At 32.8% G+C, this 17,585-nt stretch overlaps 1 protein-coding gene across 1 annotated transcript in view; it reads left to right on the top strand.

Moving 5' to 3' along the window:
* Positions 1-17,585, top strand: part of LOC141494195 (semaphorin-3E-like) — a 371,039-nt gene that overhangs the window by 39,943 nt on the left and 313,511 nt on the right. The window lies entirely within an intron of this gene.

Below are 17,585 nucleotides of genomic sequence, written 5' to 3'. Positions count from 1 at the left end.
CTTTCTACCTTTTCATTCACAAATTGCAAATATTCATCTCTGAGATGAATCAGACTTTTCCACTTCTTTGGGATTAATTAGGGTTGATGAGTCATGGAATTGAGCTCAATTCACTGGATAGAATTTCATCATAAATAACCTCAGTTGGGACCTGGCTGTTGTCCCAATTATTTTATTCTATTTTATTCCCCCAAGTAAGCATTCTAATCCTTTCCTTCTTTCCTCCTTTTTTCCTATCTCCTCCCACTCCTGTGCTTAAAACAGACAAGATAGCAACCTCTTAAAATAAGATTCCCAAACATGAATAGCTTTCTCTCTGTCTCTTGCACTTGCATGCACATGCACACACATATAAACACACACACACACACACACACACACACACACACAGAAATTCAGTCTCTTTTCTTCTTCCTCTTTCTTTGATGTCCTTCACACCTCCCTCTCCTGTTATATACACATCTCTACTGCTCAGGAAGAATGTTTCTTCTACCTGTGCCATTCATATCATTCCCTGATATGTCATAATCCTTGACTTGATTTCAGCATTTAACTCAATTGGGCACTACCTTTTTACTAGATATGCTAGTTGGTCATATCTTTTAAAACATCCATTTCTGTTAGTCCTTCTTTTGCTTCTTGTCTAATAGTTCCTTCTCTTCACCTTTATATATGATTACTTGAAATAAAATTTTTGTTCTGAACTCTCTTAGGAGCTCCAGATTTATATCTCCAACTGACATCTGGATGGGTCTACCAGAATGTATCAAACTCAACATGTCCAAAACCTTACTTTATTCATTGATTCAAACAACTTTTATTGAATACTAAGCACTGAGAAGGCAGATAACAACAAGACCTTTCCCTTTCTCCTTAAAGGACCTTACATAGATAAATTAAGACTAATTTCAAGGGAAGGGTGGATACTAGAAATCAGGGAGTAGTTCCTGCATAGGATTTGCCATTTGAACTAAACTTTGATGAGAGCTTTGATGAGAAGTTATTAGACAGAGGTGAGAAGGGAAAATATGCTAAACCAGGACACAGGACAGCCTCTAGAAAGACAAGGTGGCAGGAGATAGAATTTAATGTAAGGGAGCAATGAGTAGGCCAGTTTGATTGGAATGATGAAAAAAATGTGTGTAGTCCTTGGACTGGGAAGCTGGTGGCAGATTGGGAAGAATTTTATAACAAAATTTTAATACATCTTTTAAAAAGAGAGGTTTTATTTTATCATAGAGGCAAAAAGGAGTTCCTGAAATTTCTTGAGCTTGAGAGTCATATGAGCAACCAGTGCTTTAGGAATAACCTTTTGATGGTTTTTGTGGAGAGTGATTCAGAGAGGGGAGAGACTTGAGGATTTCCTCCAACTTTAATTAGCATCCTAGCTTTATCTACTCTTTCTATCCAAGGCACCCTCATTCATTCATATTGGCCTTCTATGTCCAATCCCTGGTAACATTTTTGACTCTTACCTTCTATTCAGTGGCAGCAGACTCATTAAGTACATCCAGCTTCTTTGTGAAGGTCATAAATGTTTTCTCAGAAGCATAGGCATGGCAAGTACTTTTTCTCCTTCAAATATACTTTGTTTTGTAATTCTCTAATATAATTCGTTTATTCAGTCAGTCAGCATACACTCACACACACACACACACACACACACACACAGACACATAGACATGCAACCTTAAGAACTGAAAGAATTGGGGTAAAGAGCATACCTATCCTAGGGACTGATTAAATCCAGAGAAGTGCAGCTGGATAGGAAATAAAGAAATGGCTGCTATGTCCTCCTTTCTTAAGTGGAAGATCTGAGAGGATGACCACCCTTCATCTTCTCCATTCATAGCTAGGCAGAAGCCCCAGAGCTCCTGAGAAAGTGGAGATTTTGGGGCTGATGAGATATACTACTGCATAGTAGGAGGTATCACACTAAATCTGACTGCAATTTTAAACTTTAATTTTTGAAAACTGCACTTTTGGTACACCCTGTATTTCATTGTTAGTGTATCAGACTTTATTTAGACTGTAACTTCTTTGAAAGCAGAGATTGCTATTCTTTTAAACTATCATCAGTGCTTGAGTAAGTTAGTTCTTGAAACTAGTACCTGCTGGATAATACTTTTGTCACTGTTTGGCACAAAAATAAATATGAATCTTAGTATTCATAATGTTTAAAAGATGGAGAATTATAAGCTCCTTTCTAACTTTAAATCTGTCATTCTGTAATCCTGTTCATTGTAGTTCAGTAATTTTGCTCATAATTTCTTCCTTGTGGTGAATTATAAAACTGAATCGTTTTTCATTTGCCACCTTGCTTTTGTTTTTTTTTGTAAGTTGCTGTTATTTTTTTATTACTACTACTTAATGAATGAATGATGCATGTATTAAGCACTTAATATGTGTAAATAATTATGATAAATGTTGAGAATAAAAAAAAATCAGTTCTTGCTCTTAAGGAATTTTCCTTCTATTCAGTGACAACTCATATAGAAGGTTTCAACTTTAAGTAAAATTTAAAAGAAAAAGTCCCATAGTCAGTCAGTCAGCCAGCAAATATATATTAAATGCCTACTATGAACAGGTACTTAGGTTGCTGTGACAAGGTGTAAGTTAATGATTCTTCTTTAATATTATTTCTACTGATAAAATCACTTAAGCTTTTAAGGTTAATCCTTTGATAGTATCTAAGTTTCTGATGACATGAACTTTCTTTTCTGGGTATCCAGTAACTGTATCTATCTGTTGCACATGCAGGAAAATTTCCAAGTTACATCTACATAGGTAATGGTTGCTCAGATGATAGTTGAAAGCACTAGACTAGAAGCACAGTTAATGGCAAGACTCTTGAGTTCAGGGTCTTGTACTGTCCTTATGAGGATTTTGAGGGAAAATGGTGGTTAAGGTGGTAGAAGTAGTTTGACTCCTGAATGTACTTGAGGATGCCTTGCTTCTTTAGTTTAAGATACCACTCTTAATTGTCTCACAAAGATTATAATAGATCCAATGAAATAGAATGTTAAAGACATAGTCTGTCTGTAACCAAGAAGTTCACCCTCCTTATAACAGTCACAAAGATGCCAGAATGCTGAAATGGCCCCATCCCTGACACCTTACAAAAAAGTATCTTGCAGAACTTAACCCCTAAAACAAATTTCCTTTATTGATAGCAGTTAGAACTAATTCCAAAATAAACATTATCCAGCACCAACTATTATTTGATTAAATAAAGCTTCTCTGAGATCTCTTCACACACTCAAGTTTAGCATTGCTTTGCATCATGCAAAAAAACATAACAACTGTTGTTTACAAAGAAGCTAAATGACTGACTAGTATGTCACAGAGGTGAAAGACTGAAAATAAATAAGCTTGTTCATTTGTGTATTAAAGTGCCTGAATTCAGTAGACTAATCCAGGATTTTAATAATCCTGTCTTCTATACAACTTAAATTGAAAAGTTATTTTTAATTTCTCTAGGAAAATTCTGCAATGAAGATTTTTTTTAAACTGGGTTTTTCTGACTGTAATTTGATCATGTAATGCTTTATGGTTTAAAATATATCACTGAAACCCTTGAGAAGGCAGGATATGTAATACCTCTGAGATAAAGAGTACTGGAAAATTTTGGAACAACCTAGAAAAACATGACATGTAATTATAATATTTCATATGCAGTTTTAGAATGTATCTCTGAAGTCAGAGTTTCAAATCTATTCGATTGCCAAATTACTTAAATGTTGAAAGATATAATTAAAAATATTAAAAGATTGCTAATTAGCATTATAAAGCCATTACAATTATTTACTTGATCTAATTTCCCTACTTTTGTTTATTGTCCACAAGGATAAAAATAAGTCTCTTTGTGGTACCCATAATTAGGTTATTCACAAGTAACTCACTAGTAAGGAAAAAAAAAACCCTCATATACCGAATTAAACATAATTATCCATCACTGTGATTTATCAATTAAAGAATTTATCACCAATCTTGTGTTTATGTGAATGCTGGATAAAGTTTTTTGACATAAATACATCTAATATAGTTGCAAATATACCTCCCTACCCTCCCACACAAACTCAAACAAACCCATGCTTTGCCATTTCCTCCAGTATAAATTGCTTAGCTACTAAGGTGTCCTAATTACAACTTCAGATAAAGGATGTTGAAGTTCTTTGTGTTTTGTGACCTAGCTGAGGAATAACATTTGGTGTCCTTAGTCTCATGCAGAGTTTACAATTAACTTCCTGAAGCATGTATTTGCTCCTATATATTAACTGCCTTTACAGTAATTGTTAGCTCTCAGAGCAGCATCTGTGAAGAAATGCATTTCCAAAATGAATGCTTTGAAGGGAAAAATAAAAGCAATTCATCAAGTGAGAGAGATAAAAAAGAAAATGTACTTTGTGTTTGTGTGCGTGTGTGTGTGTGTGTGTGTGTGTGTGTGTGTGTATGTGTGTGTGTTGTCAGGAGTGATAGGAAAATAAATACTGCACTGTTTTCATATTACAAATCACAATGTACCAGATTTCTAGGAATTTTATCCAAAATTGTTTTTTTTTCAAATGCAAAAGATAAATTCATGAATGTGTCCAATACTGATTCAATTTTTCAGGTTCAAATATTTTATTTCAAATCTCTCTAGATTTCATTCTTTAGCTTTAGGACTAAAGCCTTAGCCATTTAAGAAAATGGAATTCAAAGCATCAAATCTCATCTTTCCTTACCACCATAGAGAAAGAGAACCGAGGAACTCTGAAAACAGATTGAAGCACACTTTTTTTTAAATTTTCTGAATTTTTATTGTTTTATTTTCTTGCGTCTAATTTTGTAACATGGCTAATATGAAAGCATGACTTCAGGTGTATAATTAGAATCAGATCAATTACTTTTCCAAGGAAGAGGCAAGGGTGGGAGGGAGAAAATTTTAAACTCAAAATTTCAGAAAAGATAACTTTTTTACATGTAATTGTGAAATATTTAACAAAATATATTTTGAAAAATCTTATCTCTTTTTACATCACTTTTGGTTAAAACATAACTTTTAAGTTATGTAACAGTGTATTAAATAGACGAAGTTAGTTTTCAAAACTATCCAACATATTTATTTAAACAGTTATACGTATTTGCATCTACATATGTCATATCTCTACATTTCTAATTGTATATATGTATAAATTATGTATATATATCTATATAAGGATTTTTGCAACATCATTGAATTATTCAGGTTTTCCTTTTTAGGACAATTGTAAGATATTTTATTTTGAAGCATATTTAATCAACCAAGGAAAGATTGCAGTATTACCTATAATTTTGTTTCTTTTCAATTATTATTTGTATCATCAACTTTAGAAAAATGGTTTATCATTCAGGTTACTACAAAATCTTCATTTCTTTAATAAAATCCAAAAAGCCTCAGGTATAGAAAAAATGATAAAAAAGAACTTTTTTTCCTATATACTTTACATATTATATAAGCAAAGCTAATCTTGCTTTCACGAATACCTGAATTGAAGCCTTGCTTGAATTTGTGACCCTGGGCAAGTCACTTAATGTCCTATATCTCTAAAGCAACTCTCAAAGACAAGAGAAAAGCTTCTGGCCTAGATTGGTCAGAATTTTCCTTCCCCCTAGCTGTACTCTCTCCTAAAGAAATCAAAGGTTTAGTCCCTATCCCTTCTGTAGACTATTTTGAAATGTATATATTTGATGAATATTTAAGTATCTTTTCTGTGTTATTTGTTTAGCAATACAATATAGAAATATGTCATTCATAAATGTCTTTATTAAGTATTAATATACTTTGGGAATAGTATATATTATTTCCTTTGCTTTATTAATTCAGCAGTAAGATGTGTTTGAGATAAACATTTTGTGCATTTTGATACAGTGTAAGAGCTAATTCAGGTACACTTTGAATAAACTTTTTAACTTTACATTGTAAAGTATGTTTATTTTTCTATTTTTTGTGGTTCTTTTGATAGTTTGATCAGCTAGATTTTCTTTTCTTAAGAAAAAATTCCTAATCATTTCTTATTCTATTTTTAAATTGCTTTTCAAAATTAAATACATATTTGTGAATGAACTGAGTTATGAATAGTCAACCAATAAAGAGTTTTTCTAGGCCCCTGACCCAGTAGGCTAAATGGACTCTTCATTTACTTGCATATTTCCCAAAGTGTTCTTTTAAAAATAATTTTAATTAACTTTTGGAATCAATACAGTATCTTGTCTGACAATTTTTTGGTATTGTGCCTAAATTATAAATTTTATTTGTGTGTGTAAATAAAGAAAGAATAAAGATAAACTTTTTTACTGGAATTTTATTATAGTGCTGTGTCAAGTCATGGGAGTAACCTCCAAGAATAGGAATATAAACTATAATTAGTCCCTCCCACCACCCAGGAAATGTGCTGGCCTACCTACAGACTATGATTCTATTGTCTAGGACCATACATGATAAGTTCAAAGGGCCTTATCAACATGAAGTTGGCCTCCAGGTGATGATTTGTTTTGACAACAGAAACTGAGGAAACTGTCTGCTTAAGTGTGGAGGAAGTTGCTATTTGTGTCTAGGGAAGCTGTGCCCACAGGAATGAAATCACTGATCCTTGAAGTATTAAGAAAAAAAGAAAATGATGCTAAACTGTAAATGTAATTCCTGTCTGTCAACAAGCCCTTATTAAGAATGGAAAAATTATTAAGCACTCATGATATGTCAGATAACATGCTAGCTTCTGGGAATACAAAAGTAAAAAAAAAATTTAAATTATTTTTTCACTCAAAGAATTTGTATTCTACTTAGAAAATACCACTTTTTTATAGATAGATTGCCAGGGGGACCAATTAGGAGACTACTGCAAAAGGTAGGGCAAGAGTGAGGGGAGAATAGTCAGTCTGTGATTGGAGGGAAAGGGACAGATACGGGAAAGACTTGGCAACTGTCCCTTGAGGGTAGTACTTTATAATTTTTTGTCTTTGTCTCCCTCTCCCTCCCCTTCCCCTGACCTATATTCCCATTCATATGTAGTAAAGGGCCTTACGCATGGTCAGAGCTGAATAAATACATTTTCAATAAATTGAAAGGAAAGTGACTTTTGTAGGCCAAACATTGTAATAAACACTGTCTAGGTTTATCCTTGAAGAGATAGAATTTCATATAATCCTTTCCTTTAAAAACCTTAACATATAGTAGGTGGGTGCCCATCATTTGGGGAATGGCTACACAAGTACTGGCACAATAAATACTATGGAACACTATTGTTCTATAAGAAACCATAAAGGATTGGACTCTAGAGAAGCATGGAATGACTTATGGTTTCTGATGCTGAGCAAAGGGAGAAGAACCAAGAAAACAATGTACACATTATCAACAACATTATGAGATGAAAAACTTTGAGGGAAGCAGCTCCTCTCAGTAGTTCCGAGAGCTAGGACAGCTGGATTGGACTGGCTATGGACAATGTTATTCCTCATCCAGAAGAAGAAAAACAAAACAAAACAAAACTCAAAGAGGAAAAAACCCTTCTGAATCTGATGAACACTTTATAAAAATCATCTCTTAAATATCTCTTTCCTTTAATCCTAATTCCTTATGCCAAAAATGATTAATTTGTAAACATCTTTACAAAATATGTATGTAAAATGCTAACCTGTCTGTTCTCTGCTGAGAGGAGTGTAGGTTGGAAGGGAGGATGGAAGGAAATTTTATAACTTGGAAATATGCATGTACAAATGGATGAAAATAAATCAATAAAAACATATAGTAGGTGGGGAAGCTTCCATAAGAGAAAGTATATATATATATATATATATATATATATATATATATATATATATATATATATATATATGACAATAATGAAGGGCTCATCAAGTGCTGCAGAATATAATGACTAAATCACAGTGTATATCCCTTCAGTGCTTTGGACAGTGTCCTTGTAAGCTATAAATTACAAACATTTGTTGAATTATTTTGTTGAACCATAACCAAATTCAATTTAAAGTCATCAGAACTGAGTTCTAGACCTTACATTACTTATTTGCCTTGAAATTTGTGGAGAAGACACCTACTCTCTGAGCTCTCACAAAGCTGCTGTAGAAATCAAATAAGAGAATATATTTCAAACACTGTGAACTTCAAAGTGTTAGTAAATGTAAGCTATCATGATTATTATGCTAAATATATGTTTATATTATATCTATGTAGTATAATTCCTGCTCTAGTTGTGCTAGGATTTATCATCTCAGAAATGGGGATGATAAGCAAGGAATATTTAACTCTAGATATGTGATTATTTGGGTTTGAATATAGGTAGTACAGGCAAAATACAGAGACAAAACTATGAGGAGTTTCTGATTTCCCCCCTTAAAAATCAAATAAAATGAGCCAGAGGACATAGAGAATTTAAATTTTGAAAGAATCAAAAGTATTTCTGTATGGTGAGTCAAAGCTGTCAGCATATTTCTAATATTTGAAAACATTTCTGCTTTAATTGCCAAAACACTAGAATAAGGCTATGTACCACCCAGAATTATTCTCCCCTAATTGAAATTAAAGTTTGCAAATAGATGCATATTTGAAAGGAACCTTAACAGTTTTGATCTTACAACCCAAATATCCCAAATATAAGGATTATCCAGCTCAAAACACCACCCACACAGGTACTCATTGAATGCTTTGTTCCATTGAGTTAGTCCACCTTCAAACTTTTGGCATGACTGTTCCTAAATCACCCCAAGGAAGAATAATCAATTCTATTTTTAAAGCCTCCTTTAGAATGTGATTGCATAGCATTTCTTAGTAATCTATTTCCAGTGTTTAGCTAAGCTCACAGTGAAAAAGTTCCTTAGTGCTGTTAATCTAAACTTCTCATATTCTAGTTAAGATCCACCTTACTGAACGTGGACATGTGTTATTTGCTTAGTATAACTGGAAGATTACTTTAAAACCATATCATTACTTATTTGCCCTGCAACATTGAAAAACCTCTTAATGTTTCTGAGTCTAATTTCTTTTTATCTCTAAAATGGCTACATAATATTTGTATATACTTTTCAGGGACTTCCTTGCCCAGAGAAACCAGGAATGCCTGGGACTGGAGCCCATGGGGGTTTTGGACTTTGACTTGGGACTTGTGCTCTAAAGAAACCCTGATAAACTATCCATCTAATTCCTCTCCCCTCCCTAGAGATAGAGGAAGCAAGATGAGAAAGGAAGGAAGCAAAGGGAGGGAGGAAAAAAGGAAGTTATAAAGGAAGGAAGGATTGAATGAGGAGAGGGAAGTAGGGAAGAAGGAAGATGTTTTTAAAGTTTTAGCTGCTAAATAAATTACATTCTCTATCCAGAGGACAGATTGTGAATATGTCCTTTCAAATCTGTTCCTTTGAGTGAGAAGAATGTAGCTATAAATAGGTACATATAAGAAGTCACTATTATTGACTCTCCCTTCAAATGACACATATTTATTGTTTATATAACTTAGTAATCTCACATTTAAAAGATAGAACCATACTTAGGAATATAGGATTTCATTTTGGCAAAAATATGAAGTTGTCAAAGTTGGAAATTGGGCTTCTTTTCTGAATCCCTGCTCTCTGATTACTGAAAATACATTTGAGGTTCCTCCTGTGCCCATCTTCTTTGGGTAATGCTCCATCCTCTATGAGCTCCCTGGCATTCTCATCAGATTCATTTTTCTTTGGTAATTTTCTCAGGGGAAATGGGGCTTCTATATTAGGTTACTAATTAATCTGACAAAGGAACATTGATAAGGTACTAAAAGATGTTAATGCTATGCTCTTTAATGCTCTCCAGTATAAGAATAATGCATATGATTTAAAGCAATTTCAGCCTTCTCCATGTTCTAAGGCATCCAGAGCCCTAAGGAGATTGAATTGATGAACCTCAGAGAGAAGACCCAAACTCTAATGCTTAACATACTCAAAACCCACATATTCATCAGTCAGCCAGGGTTAACTGCAAACTCAACTCTGCATTTCTTTCTCTTTTCCCATTACACTCTGGGTAGTGAAAACAAAAAGGCAGAGAAACTTAACTTTGGTTGAAACTGCAGCATGATAGCTCATAATTCTTCAAGGGTTAGTGTCTAGCAAAAGTCAGTTTTGTCCCTAAAGAAGTCACTTGGGGAACAGATTGAAGCTGGTGAAATGTGAACTGCTCAGGGGGAGAATCTGACACAGCTTTGAGATCTAGTCACTGAAAAAGCTGCCATCAAAGAGGAAAGAGCCAGAAAGCAAACACAGGTAAATACACAGAAGGGAAAAAAAAATATTGAAACAATCAAAACTCTGAGGGGGGAAAAAGAGCCAACTCATTTTAATAGTATTTTTTCCAATTTTATGTAAAGATAAGTTTTTACTATTCATTTTTATGAAATTTTGAGCAACATAGATATCTAGCTATATATCTACATATATTACATATATGTGTTTATGTGTGTATGCAGTCAAGGAAAACATTCCTAGTTTAGTCCTAGTTGTGAAAGAAGAAGGAGATCATATGGAAAAATAAGCATGAAAAGAGTGTGCTTCATTCTGCATTTAGAGTCCATAAGTTCTTTATCTGGATGTGGGTAGAATTTTCCATCATGAGTCCTTTGAAATTGTCTTGGGTCTTTATATAATATACTTTTTTTAGTTTTTGCAAGACAATGGGGTTAAGTGTCTTGTCCAAGGCCACACAGGTTAGATTTGAACTCAGGTACTCCTGACTCCAGGGCCGGTGCTCTATCTACTGTGCCAACTAGCTGCCCCAGGTCTTTATATTGTTGAATTCAAAGCTGATCATCACATAATGTTACTGCTAACTGTCTACAGTGTACAAAAAAATTCATTTAAAGATTGAACATAAATGTAAAAACCAATAAAGAGGACATTAGTAATAGAAGAAGAATATTCTCCAGATCAAATAAATCTGTTCAGATATCTATGGATAGGTATTAAAAGACAAAGAAAAATGAATACTCACTTATGTGTCTACTTCAGTTCCTTGCATAATGTCTTTTTTTTTATTTTAGATTTTTTCAAGGCAATGGGGGTAAGTGGCTTGCCCAAGGCCACATGGCTAGGTAGTTATTACATGTCTGAGGTCGGATTTGAACCCAGGTACTGCTGACTCCAAGGCCCATGCTCTATTCACTGTGCCACCTAGCCACCCCTCCTTGCATAATGTCTTACATAAATTAGACACTAATTAAAAGTTGGTAGAATTTAATTTTTGACATTGAATTTTTTATATCTTTATTTTTATTGGCTAACAAAGTTGGATTAAGAAGAAAGCATTACTGATAGTCTTTATCAAAAAAGACTATAGTTAGCAGAAACAATTTTTGGCATGGAGTCTAAAGAAAATAGAGTTTAAATTCCTCCTATGAAAAATCACTCCTTTATTATCTTGGACAAATTATTTAAAATCTTGTCTTTAGTTCTAGTTTCCTTATTTATAAAATGAGAATACTAATACCTTTATGTACTCAGTTTATTTGATCATTGTAAAGATAATATGCCATATGTAAATCATTTATCTAACCTTAAAGCATTAACATTTTTACCATTGATTGACTTTCTCAAGGATAAAGGAATAGGTGGGAGACTAAAGTGTTGAGATATAAATAAACCCTCTCTACTCTCTTCTCTGTTAAAAAGAAAATCTGAAGAATCATCATAAAATCAGGGAAATTTAGAATGCAAAAGGCCCTTAGCCCAATATCTTCAGCAAGGAAATGAATAATCAAAGGTCAACCAATGATAATTCCTTCAAAAAAACAGATATTCCTAATTCCAAGTGCTTAGGTTTTGTAACACTATTTCAAATGACAGCCAAAATCTTGATATTTTTAAATTTTAATACTTAATTTAAAGGTGAATAATTTATAGTAACATTGATTTTGTTCTAAATGTGCTTTAAAATGCCAATGTACACTTAATTGTAATTTTTATGGCATCTTATAGCTAAAATTTGATCAGAGGGTTATATTCAGTTTTGATTCAAGTTAAAACAGTTTGATGTGTCAGATTTAGCTTCATAGTCAATTTTTCAGATACCAGAGGATCAAAGAATTCAAAACTAGAAGGAACCCCAAGGAATCAAAGTATTTTGTCTGTGTAAATTTTTCTATAATATTCATAGAGGGTTAGCTGTAACATTTTACAGTTTTCAGTGTTAGACTAAGTAGATGAAGGCTAGATAGGAAAAATAAGAGATGGAGTATAGAACAAATATTTTGGTAATAAAATACAAAGGTTATTCAACTATACTTAAGTTCTAAAACTTACATGATTTTGTAGGTGTAGGTAATCTCTCTATATCTTAGTACATTGTAAAGCAAAAACAATCACCTGTCAATCTTCCAGTGATGGATTTATTGACCAAGCTATTTCTTAGTATTGTGGCTTTTTCTTAGACACTGAAATCACAACAGATGAGACTTGTTATGTGTTTCTACAAACATAGAAAAAGAAGAGTTCATAGTAGCTGTTTCCATTTTCTGCAAGATCAATAACAAACAAATAAGTGGTAATCTGTATCATTTATTAAAATCGGGAAAATAAACTCAGATATTTTGACTTCACAAATGCTAAAAATTTAAAATGTAATAGCTCATATTTAAATAGTGCTTTTAGATTTGCAGAGCATATAGCCTACAACACACAAATCTATATCTATGTATACCTCTATATATTTCTATATATACCTATATGAAGCAGTTAAACTAAGCATGATTATTCTCATTTTTCAAATGTGTAACTGAAAAATTATTATTATTAATATTTTATTAATTACATATTGAATTCTATATAATTTGAGAATTATATCCAGATTAAAATATTTTACAATTAATTAAAATAAGAAGTATCATATATATTTATATTTTAATATAATATTTGTACTTGTATTTGCCATTAATTTGAGTAGCAATGTGTAGAATCCAAAAGAAAACCTAAAGGTGACTACTGTAATTCCTTAACATTGGAATTAAATATTTCAGTAGTTTGAGCTAATTATTATTATTAATTACTACATAATACTTATTCACTGGATGAAAAATTTATTTTAGAATAATCCTTTTTAAAAAATAAATGGCTTTAAAGTTGTTTGAGCATAAATATAAAATTATAATCCATGTAATAAGAATTTCCAAGTGTAATAAATAGATTTGTTTAAAGCTATTCTTCATTAACAGGGCCCCGCTTTGATTGGGACAATTGTTAAGTTTGTATTATAAAATACAAAAGTGGCATTCAAACCTAGGACTCTTTTTCAGTTGCTAGTTTTGTCTGCTTTCTTTTTTATCAAAATTATATTTAAATATAACTGATTCAATTAAGAGAGTTTCTTGGTCCTTACACTTCGATAAGGTAATTAAAAAAAAAAATCTTGAGGTTAGGACCTAAGCCAGGATTTAGAAAGTAGGCAATTGTACATTTGACTGCCAGAAACTTTGTATAAATGGGGTTTTTGTTCATACAATTTTAGTATGTGTGGAAAGAACTTTTTTCATACATTTTCTGAAATCTGCAGTTATTTCAGATTGTTACATTTGACAGAATGGCCCATTGAAAACTGGGATTTTTGGAGTTTAATAGGCCTTACTTTAATTGTGGTACTCAGCCTTCTTCATCAGGGAAACTTAGTAATCTCTTCCAAAATTCCAAATTTTATGTTTTGTAATTCAAGGGAACTAAATTGAGGAAGAGACAGAGGAAGAAATAAAATTAATATTTTCCATGTTCTTAGGGAATACTTAACAGACCTCTGTTACAGCCATTAGCCTCAGGCATGGTTTTTTTCATAAGATATTCTCTATCTAGATCTTAAATTATTTTCCCTTCAGCAAGGTGGATTTGCATAGAGCTTATTCAGTTATTCTATACTTCCTTCAGGTAAATGTATCAACCTCCCTTTACTAAATACTTCAATGGCTCTAGATATATTCTGCATTCATTTTCACAGAATTAGGCTAGTTACATCTTTCCTCCAGGATACTCAGTTACTCCTGAGGTATTGGAAATCTCTGACTCTTGATAATCATTGTAAGCCCCCTTACAATATATTCCATTTCTCTTCTTTCTATTCCTTCCCATTACTCACCACCATTAGCTCATCAGTTTCATTTAACCAATAAACATACATACTATGAAGATAAAGCAAAAGATATAGCAAAAATAATTTAAATATTTATGGCCTGCCCTACCCCTGGGTGTTATCCTCTTTGGTATGTAACCCCAAACTTTGAGGAGAATAGGGTTACAGTTAAATTAATTTCTACATAAATATTGATCACATCATGTTCCCTTCTAAATGTAATGTAACTGATGGGTGTGTGAGTCTGTTTCTTGCTATTCTTCGGCTGGGTTAAGCAGGTTGCTCCAGATTTGGCTTCATTTTCTCATTTCCAGAAAATACTGGCATGAATTCTAGCTAACGTATGTGTGATGATCAGTTTTCTGACATTTTGAGGAACACAAGGTTTAATTCATTTCCAATGCTGTTTCATCTAAAAACAGAAAAGACTGACACAAGAAAGGCAGTTTAAACAGGAGAGTGTTATATTCTTTGCCTCATACTCAGCTCTGGGCAAGGAGCCAGGATATCTTCTACCAATAGGTCATCCACTTGAAAACCTGCTAGGTGAGAAAGAGTGGGAGCAAGAGAATCACCTGGACTAGTTAGTTCCACATTCAGTTTCAGTTCTATCGACAACCTGAAAGAATACTAAGTAGTTAGCAAAGTAGACCAACTACAATATTCAGTCGCCTCAAAGTCTGCGTGAGGATGACATCAGCCAAGCATACTACACATGTTCATAAGGACTGTGCTTATTGACCATTTGCCCCATTACATTACCATTGTACTGAGGTAGAGGAAGGGTCTTATCCTTCCTTCCCAATTTTTTTGGCAGTCCTTGTTCTCTGGAGAGATATAGTCTCAAGAATGTCAAAGGGAAACTATCTTGTTTTAACATGTCGCAAGTTATCAGTTCTTCTGGCTCAGTAGCTAATGAGCCATTTTCAGGTACTAGTTACAAATGAGGTGAAGCCATTTGCCCAAAAGACCCATAAAATCCTTTGGATTAAGCATAGACTATCTGGGCATATTCTGTGAAAACTCATATTTTTATTATAATGTATGTCTTCTAATATGTTCTCTGAATAAAATGTTAAGAAATACATTCCTTTCTTCATGCTTTGCTTATTTGCTAAGCATAGCATATTCAAATGGTGGTCTTCTTGGAGAATTAACACCATCTTCAAGTAGAATACTCCTAGATGAATGGAAACATTTGTTCAGACATAAGGATTAAGGCTGAATCCTGTCGTTTCTCACATGATGCCACAAACCAGTTAGGTTCTCTGAACCAGTGAAGGTAAATTCTTCTTCTTCCTCTTCCTTAAGATATGGATTGTACCTGACCAGAGAGAGTAAGTTTTAATGTTAATAAGACTAAGTAAGCCTCACACAAGTTGATCCCCTTGAAGACATGAGGTATTTTTATCAAAAGCACAAATGATTTAAATAAATGCTGAATTCTTTGGAAAATATTATCATTAAAGCAAAGATATTTATTTTTCAAATAACCTCTTAGTTTGCACAGAGTGCTATAAATGATGGAATCATGGGATAAAGTAATTCTTCCTTCTTAGGATTTGTAATCTAAAAGGAGAGGAAAATAGCATAGTTTAACATGCATCCTACATTTCAAAGAATTCTATGAAAGAATAAGTAAGATCCTAAAGTAAAAAAAAAAATTCTTTCTGAGAAGGCAATGTGGTAGAATATGAGGGCTTCAAGAATAAAGGGCTGAAGACAAAGAGCAAAATTACTGAGAAGGGGAAGTTGCCTAAAGGTACTGACATGACCAACTTAGATTTTCTTTTTGTTTTTATTTCTTGTATTATGTCGTTCATCATTTTTTACTTATCACATTCTTTGGCCTATGCTCTTTATTTATTTCTATGCATCTTGTCGTCAAGATCAATATGTTTTCCTTGTATAGAGATCGTGTACTTTAACATGATTGCTTTTTAATTCTTTTCCTACAGAATAGTCTTTGTTTCAGTATGATGACTGTTCTGAGCACTGTAGTAATACAATAATCTGCTTTAGTTCCACAGAAGATTTCTCTCAAAATTAACCAAAAGCATATTTGAAAGATGCATTTCTTTGTACGTATGTATATATATACATATATATATATATATATATGTATATATATATATATGTATTAGGATTTAGATTTTTGATCCTTTTAAATGTTAATCTTCTCATCAAATGTATTATTTTTTTTTAGGTTTTTGCAAGGCAAGTGGGGTTAAGTGGCTTGCCCAAGGCCACACAGCTAGGTAATTATTAAGTGTCTGAGACCGGATTTGAACCCAGGTACTCCTGACTCCAAGGCCAGTGCTTTATCCACTACACCACCTAGCTGCCCCCATCCAATGTATTATTAACTTTGTATTATATTATTCATAAAGCATTCGTATTTATACAAACTTCTGATTAACTTGTTAAAGTATCACCAGTCAAACAGAGATTGCTGGGGCATTGCATTAAGAGAAAATTCTAGTTTATTTGGTTTAATCCAATATATGGTCATTGATAGACCATTCATATAGTTTTTAATCCAGTATTTGCTTTGATCAGTTAGACCAATAATGGTGTCAAAAATGGATCCCCCAACAAAGAAAAAGAAAATAGAGTGAAGTTTGTGTTGTTCTTGATATAGTTATTCTAATACTTTCTGATCAATTTTACCTTTCTTATATGTTCACTAACTATTGCTATAATGATTTATTATAGAATATCATCATGAATCAAATTCAAGTTCATTGATCTATGTATGTAGATTTGCATAACCACCCATGAACTTTTCATCCCGGCTAAAGGATGTAGGATAAACAAAACAGTTTATATTTTGTTTGTTCTTTAGTCTATGATGGAAATAGTGGCTTGGTAAGAGTTTGTGTGTTTCATTTTGGGGAGATGTAACATGTTTACCAGTGAGAACCAATGCTTTCTCATTTTTAGGATAGTAAGAATGGACTCATTGATCTCTATTTATTTATTCCATCTCTTTGTCTTGAGTATTTAATCTTTAGGAATAAACAAGTGTCAAGTATTTATTCCTAAGTAGAGATATGCTACACTCATATTTTATACTCTGGCACTTGAAAATAAAAAAAAATTAAAAAGTAGAATGAGCATATATATATATATACTTATTCTCATTGTATTAATATGGAAATGAATGGACATTTAAAAAATTTATGAAGTTATCATTGAGTATTTTCAACTGCTGATATTATTGTAACCAATATATTTGTAGTATTAGTATTATGACAAGTCATGGGTACAACATTTTAGGGATATTATTAATAAGCTAGAAGAGTATCCCAGTTAAGGCAATTAGGAGAATGAATTACTGGAAGCTCTTGCCATATGTGGATCACTTAAAGGAATTGGGGGCATTAAATCTATTGATAAAAAGCCTTAGGGAGGGGGCGGAGCCAAGATGGCAACAAGAATGGAACTTGTTTTAGGAGCTCTCTCATAAAACTCA

The sequence above is a fragment of the Macrotis lagotis genome, chromosome 7 (genome assembly GCF_037893015.1).
Source record: "Macrotis lagotis isolate mMagLag1 chromosome 7, bilby.v1.9.chrom.fasta, whole genome shotgun sequence".
NCBI lineage: Eukaryota > Metazoa > Chordata > Mammalia > Peramelemorphia > Peramelidae > Macrotis > Macrotis lagotis.
This window is presented reverse-complemented; position numbering and strand designations above follow the sequence as displayed.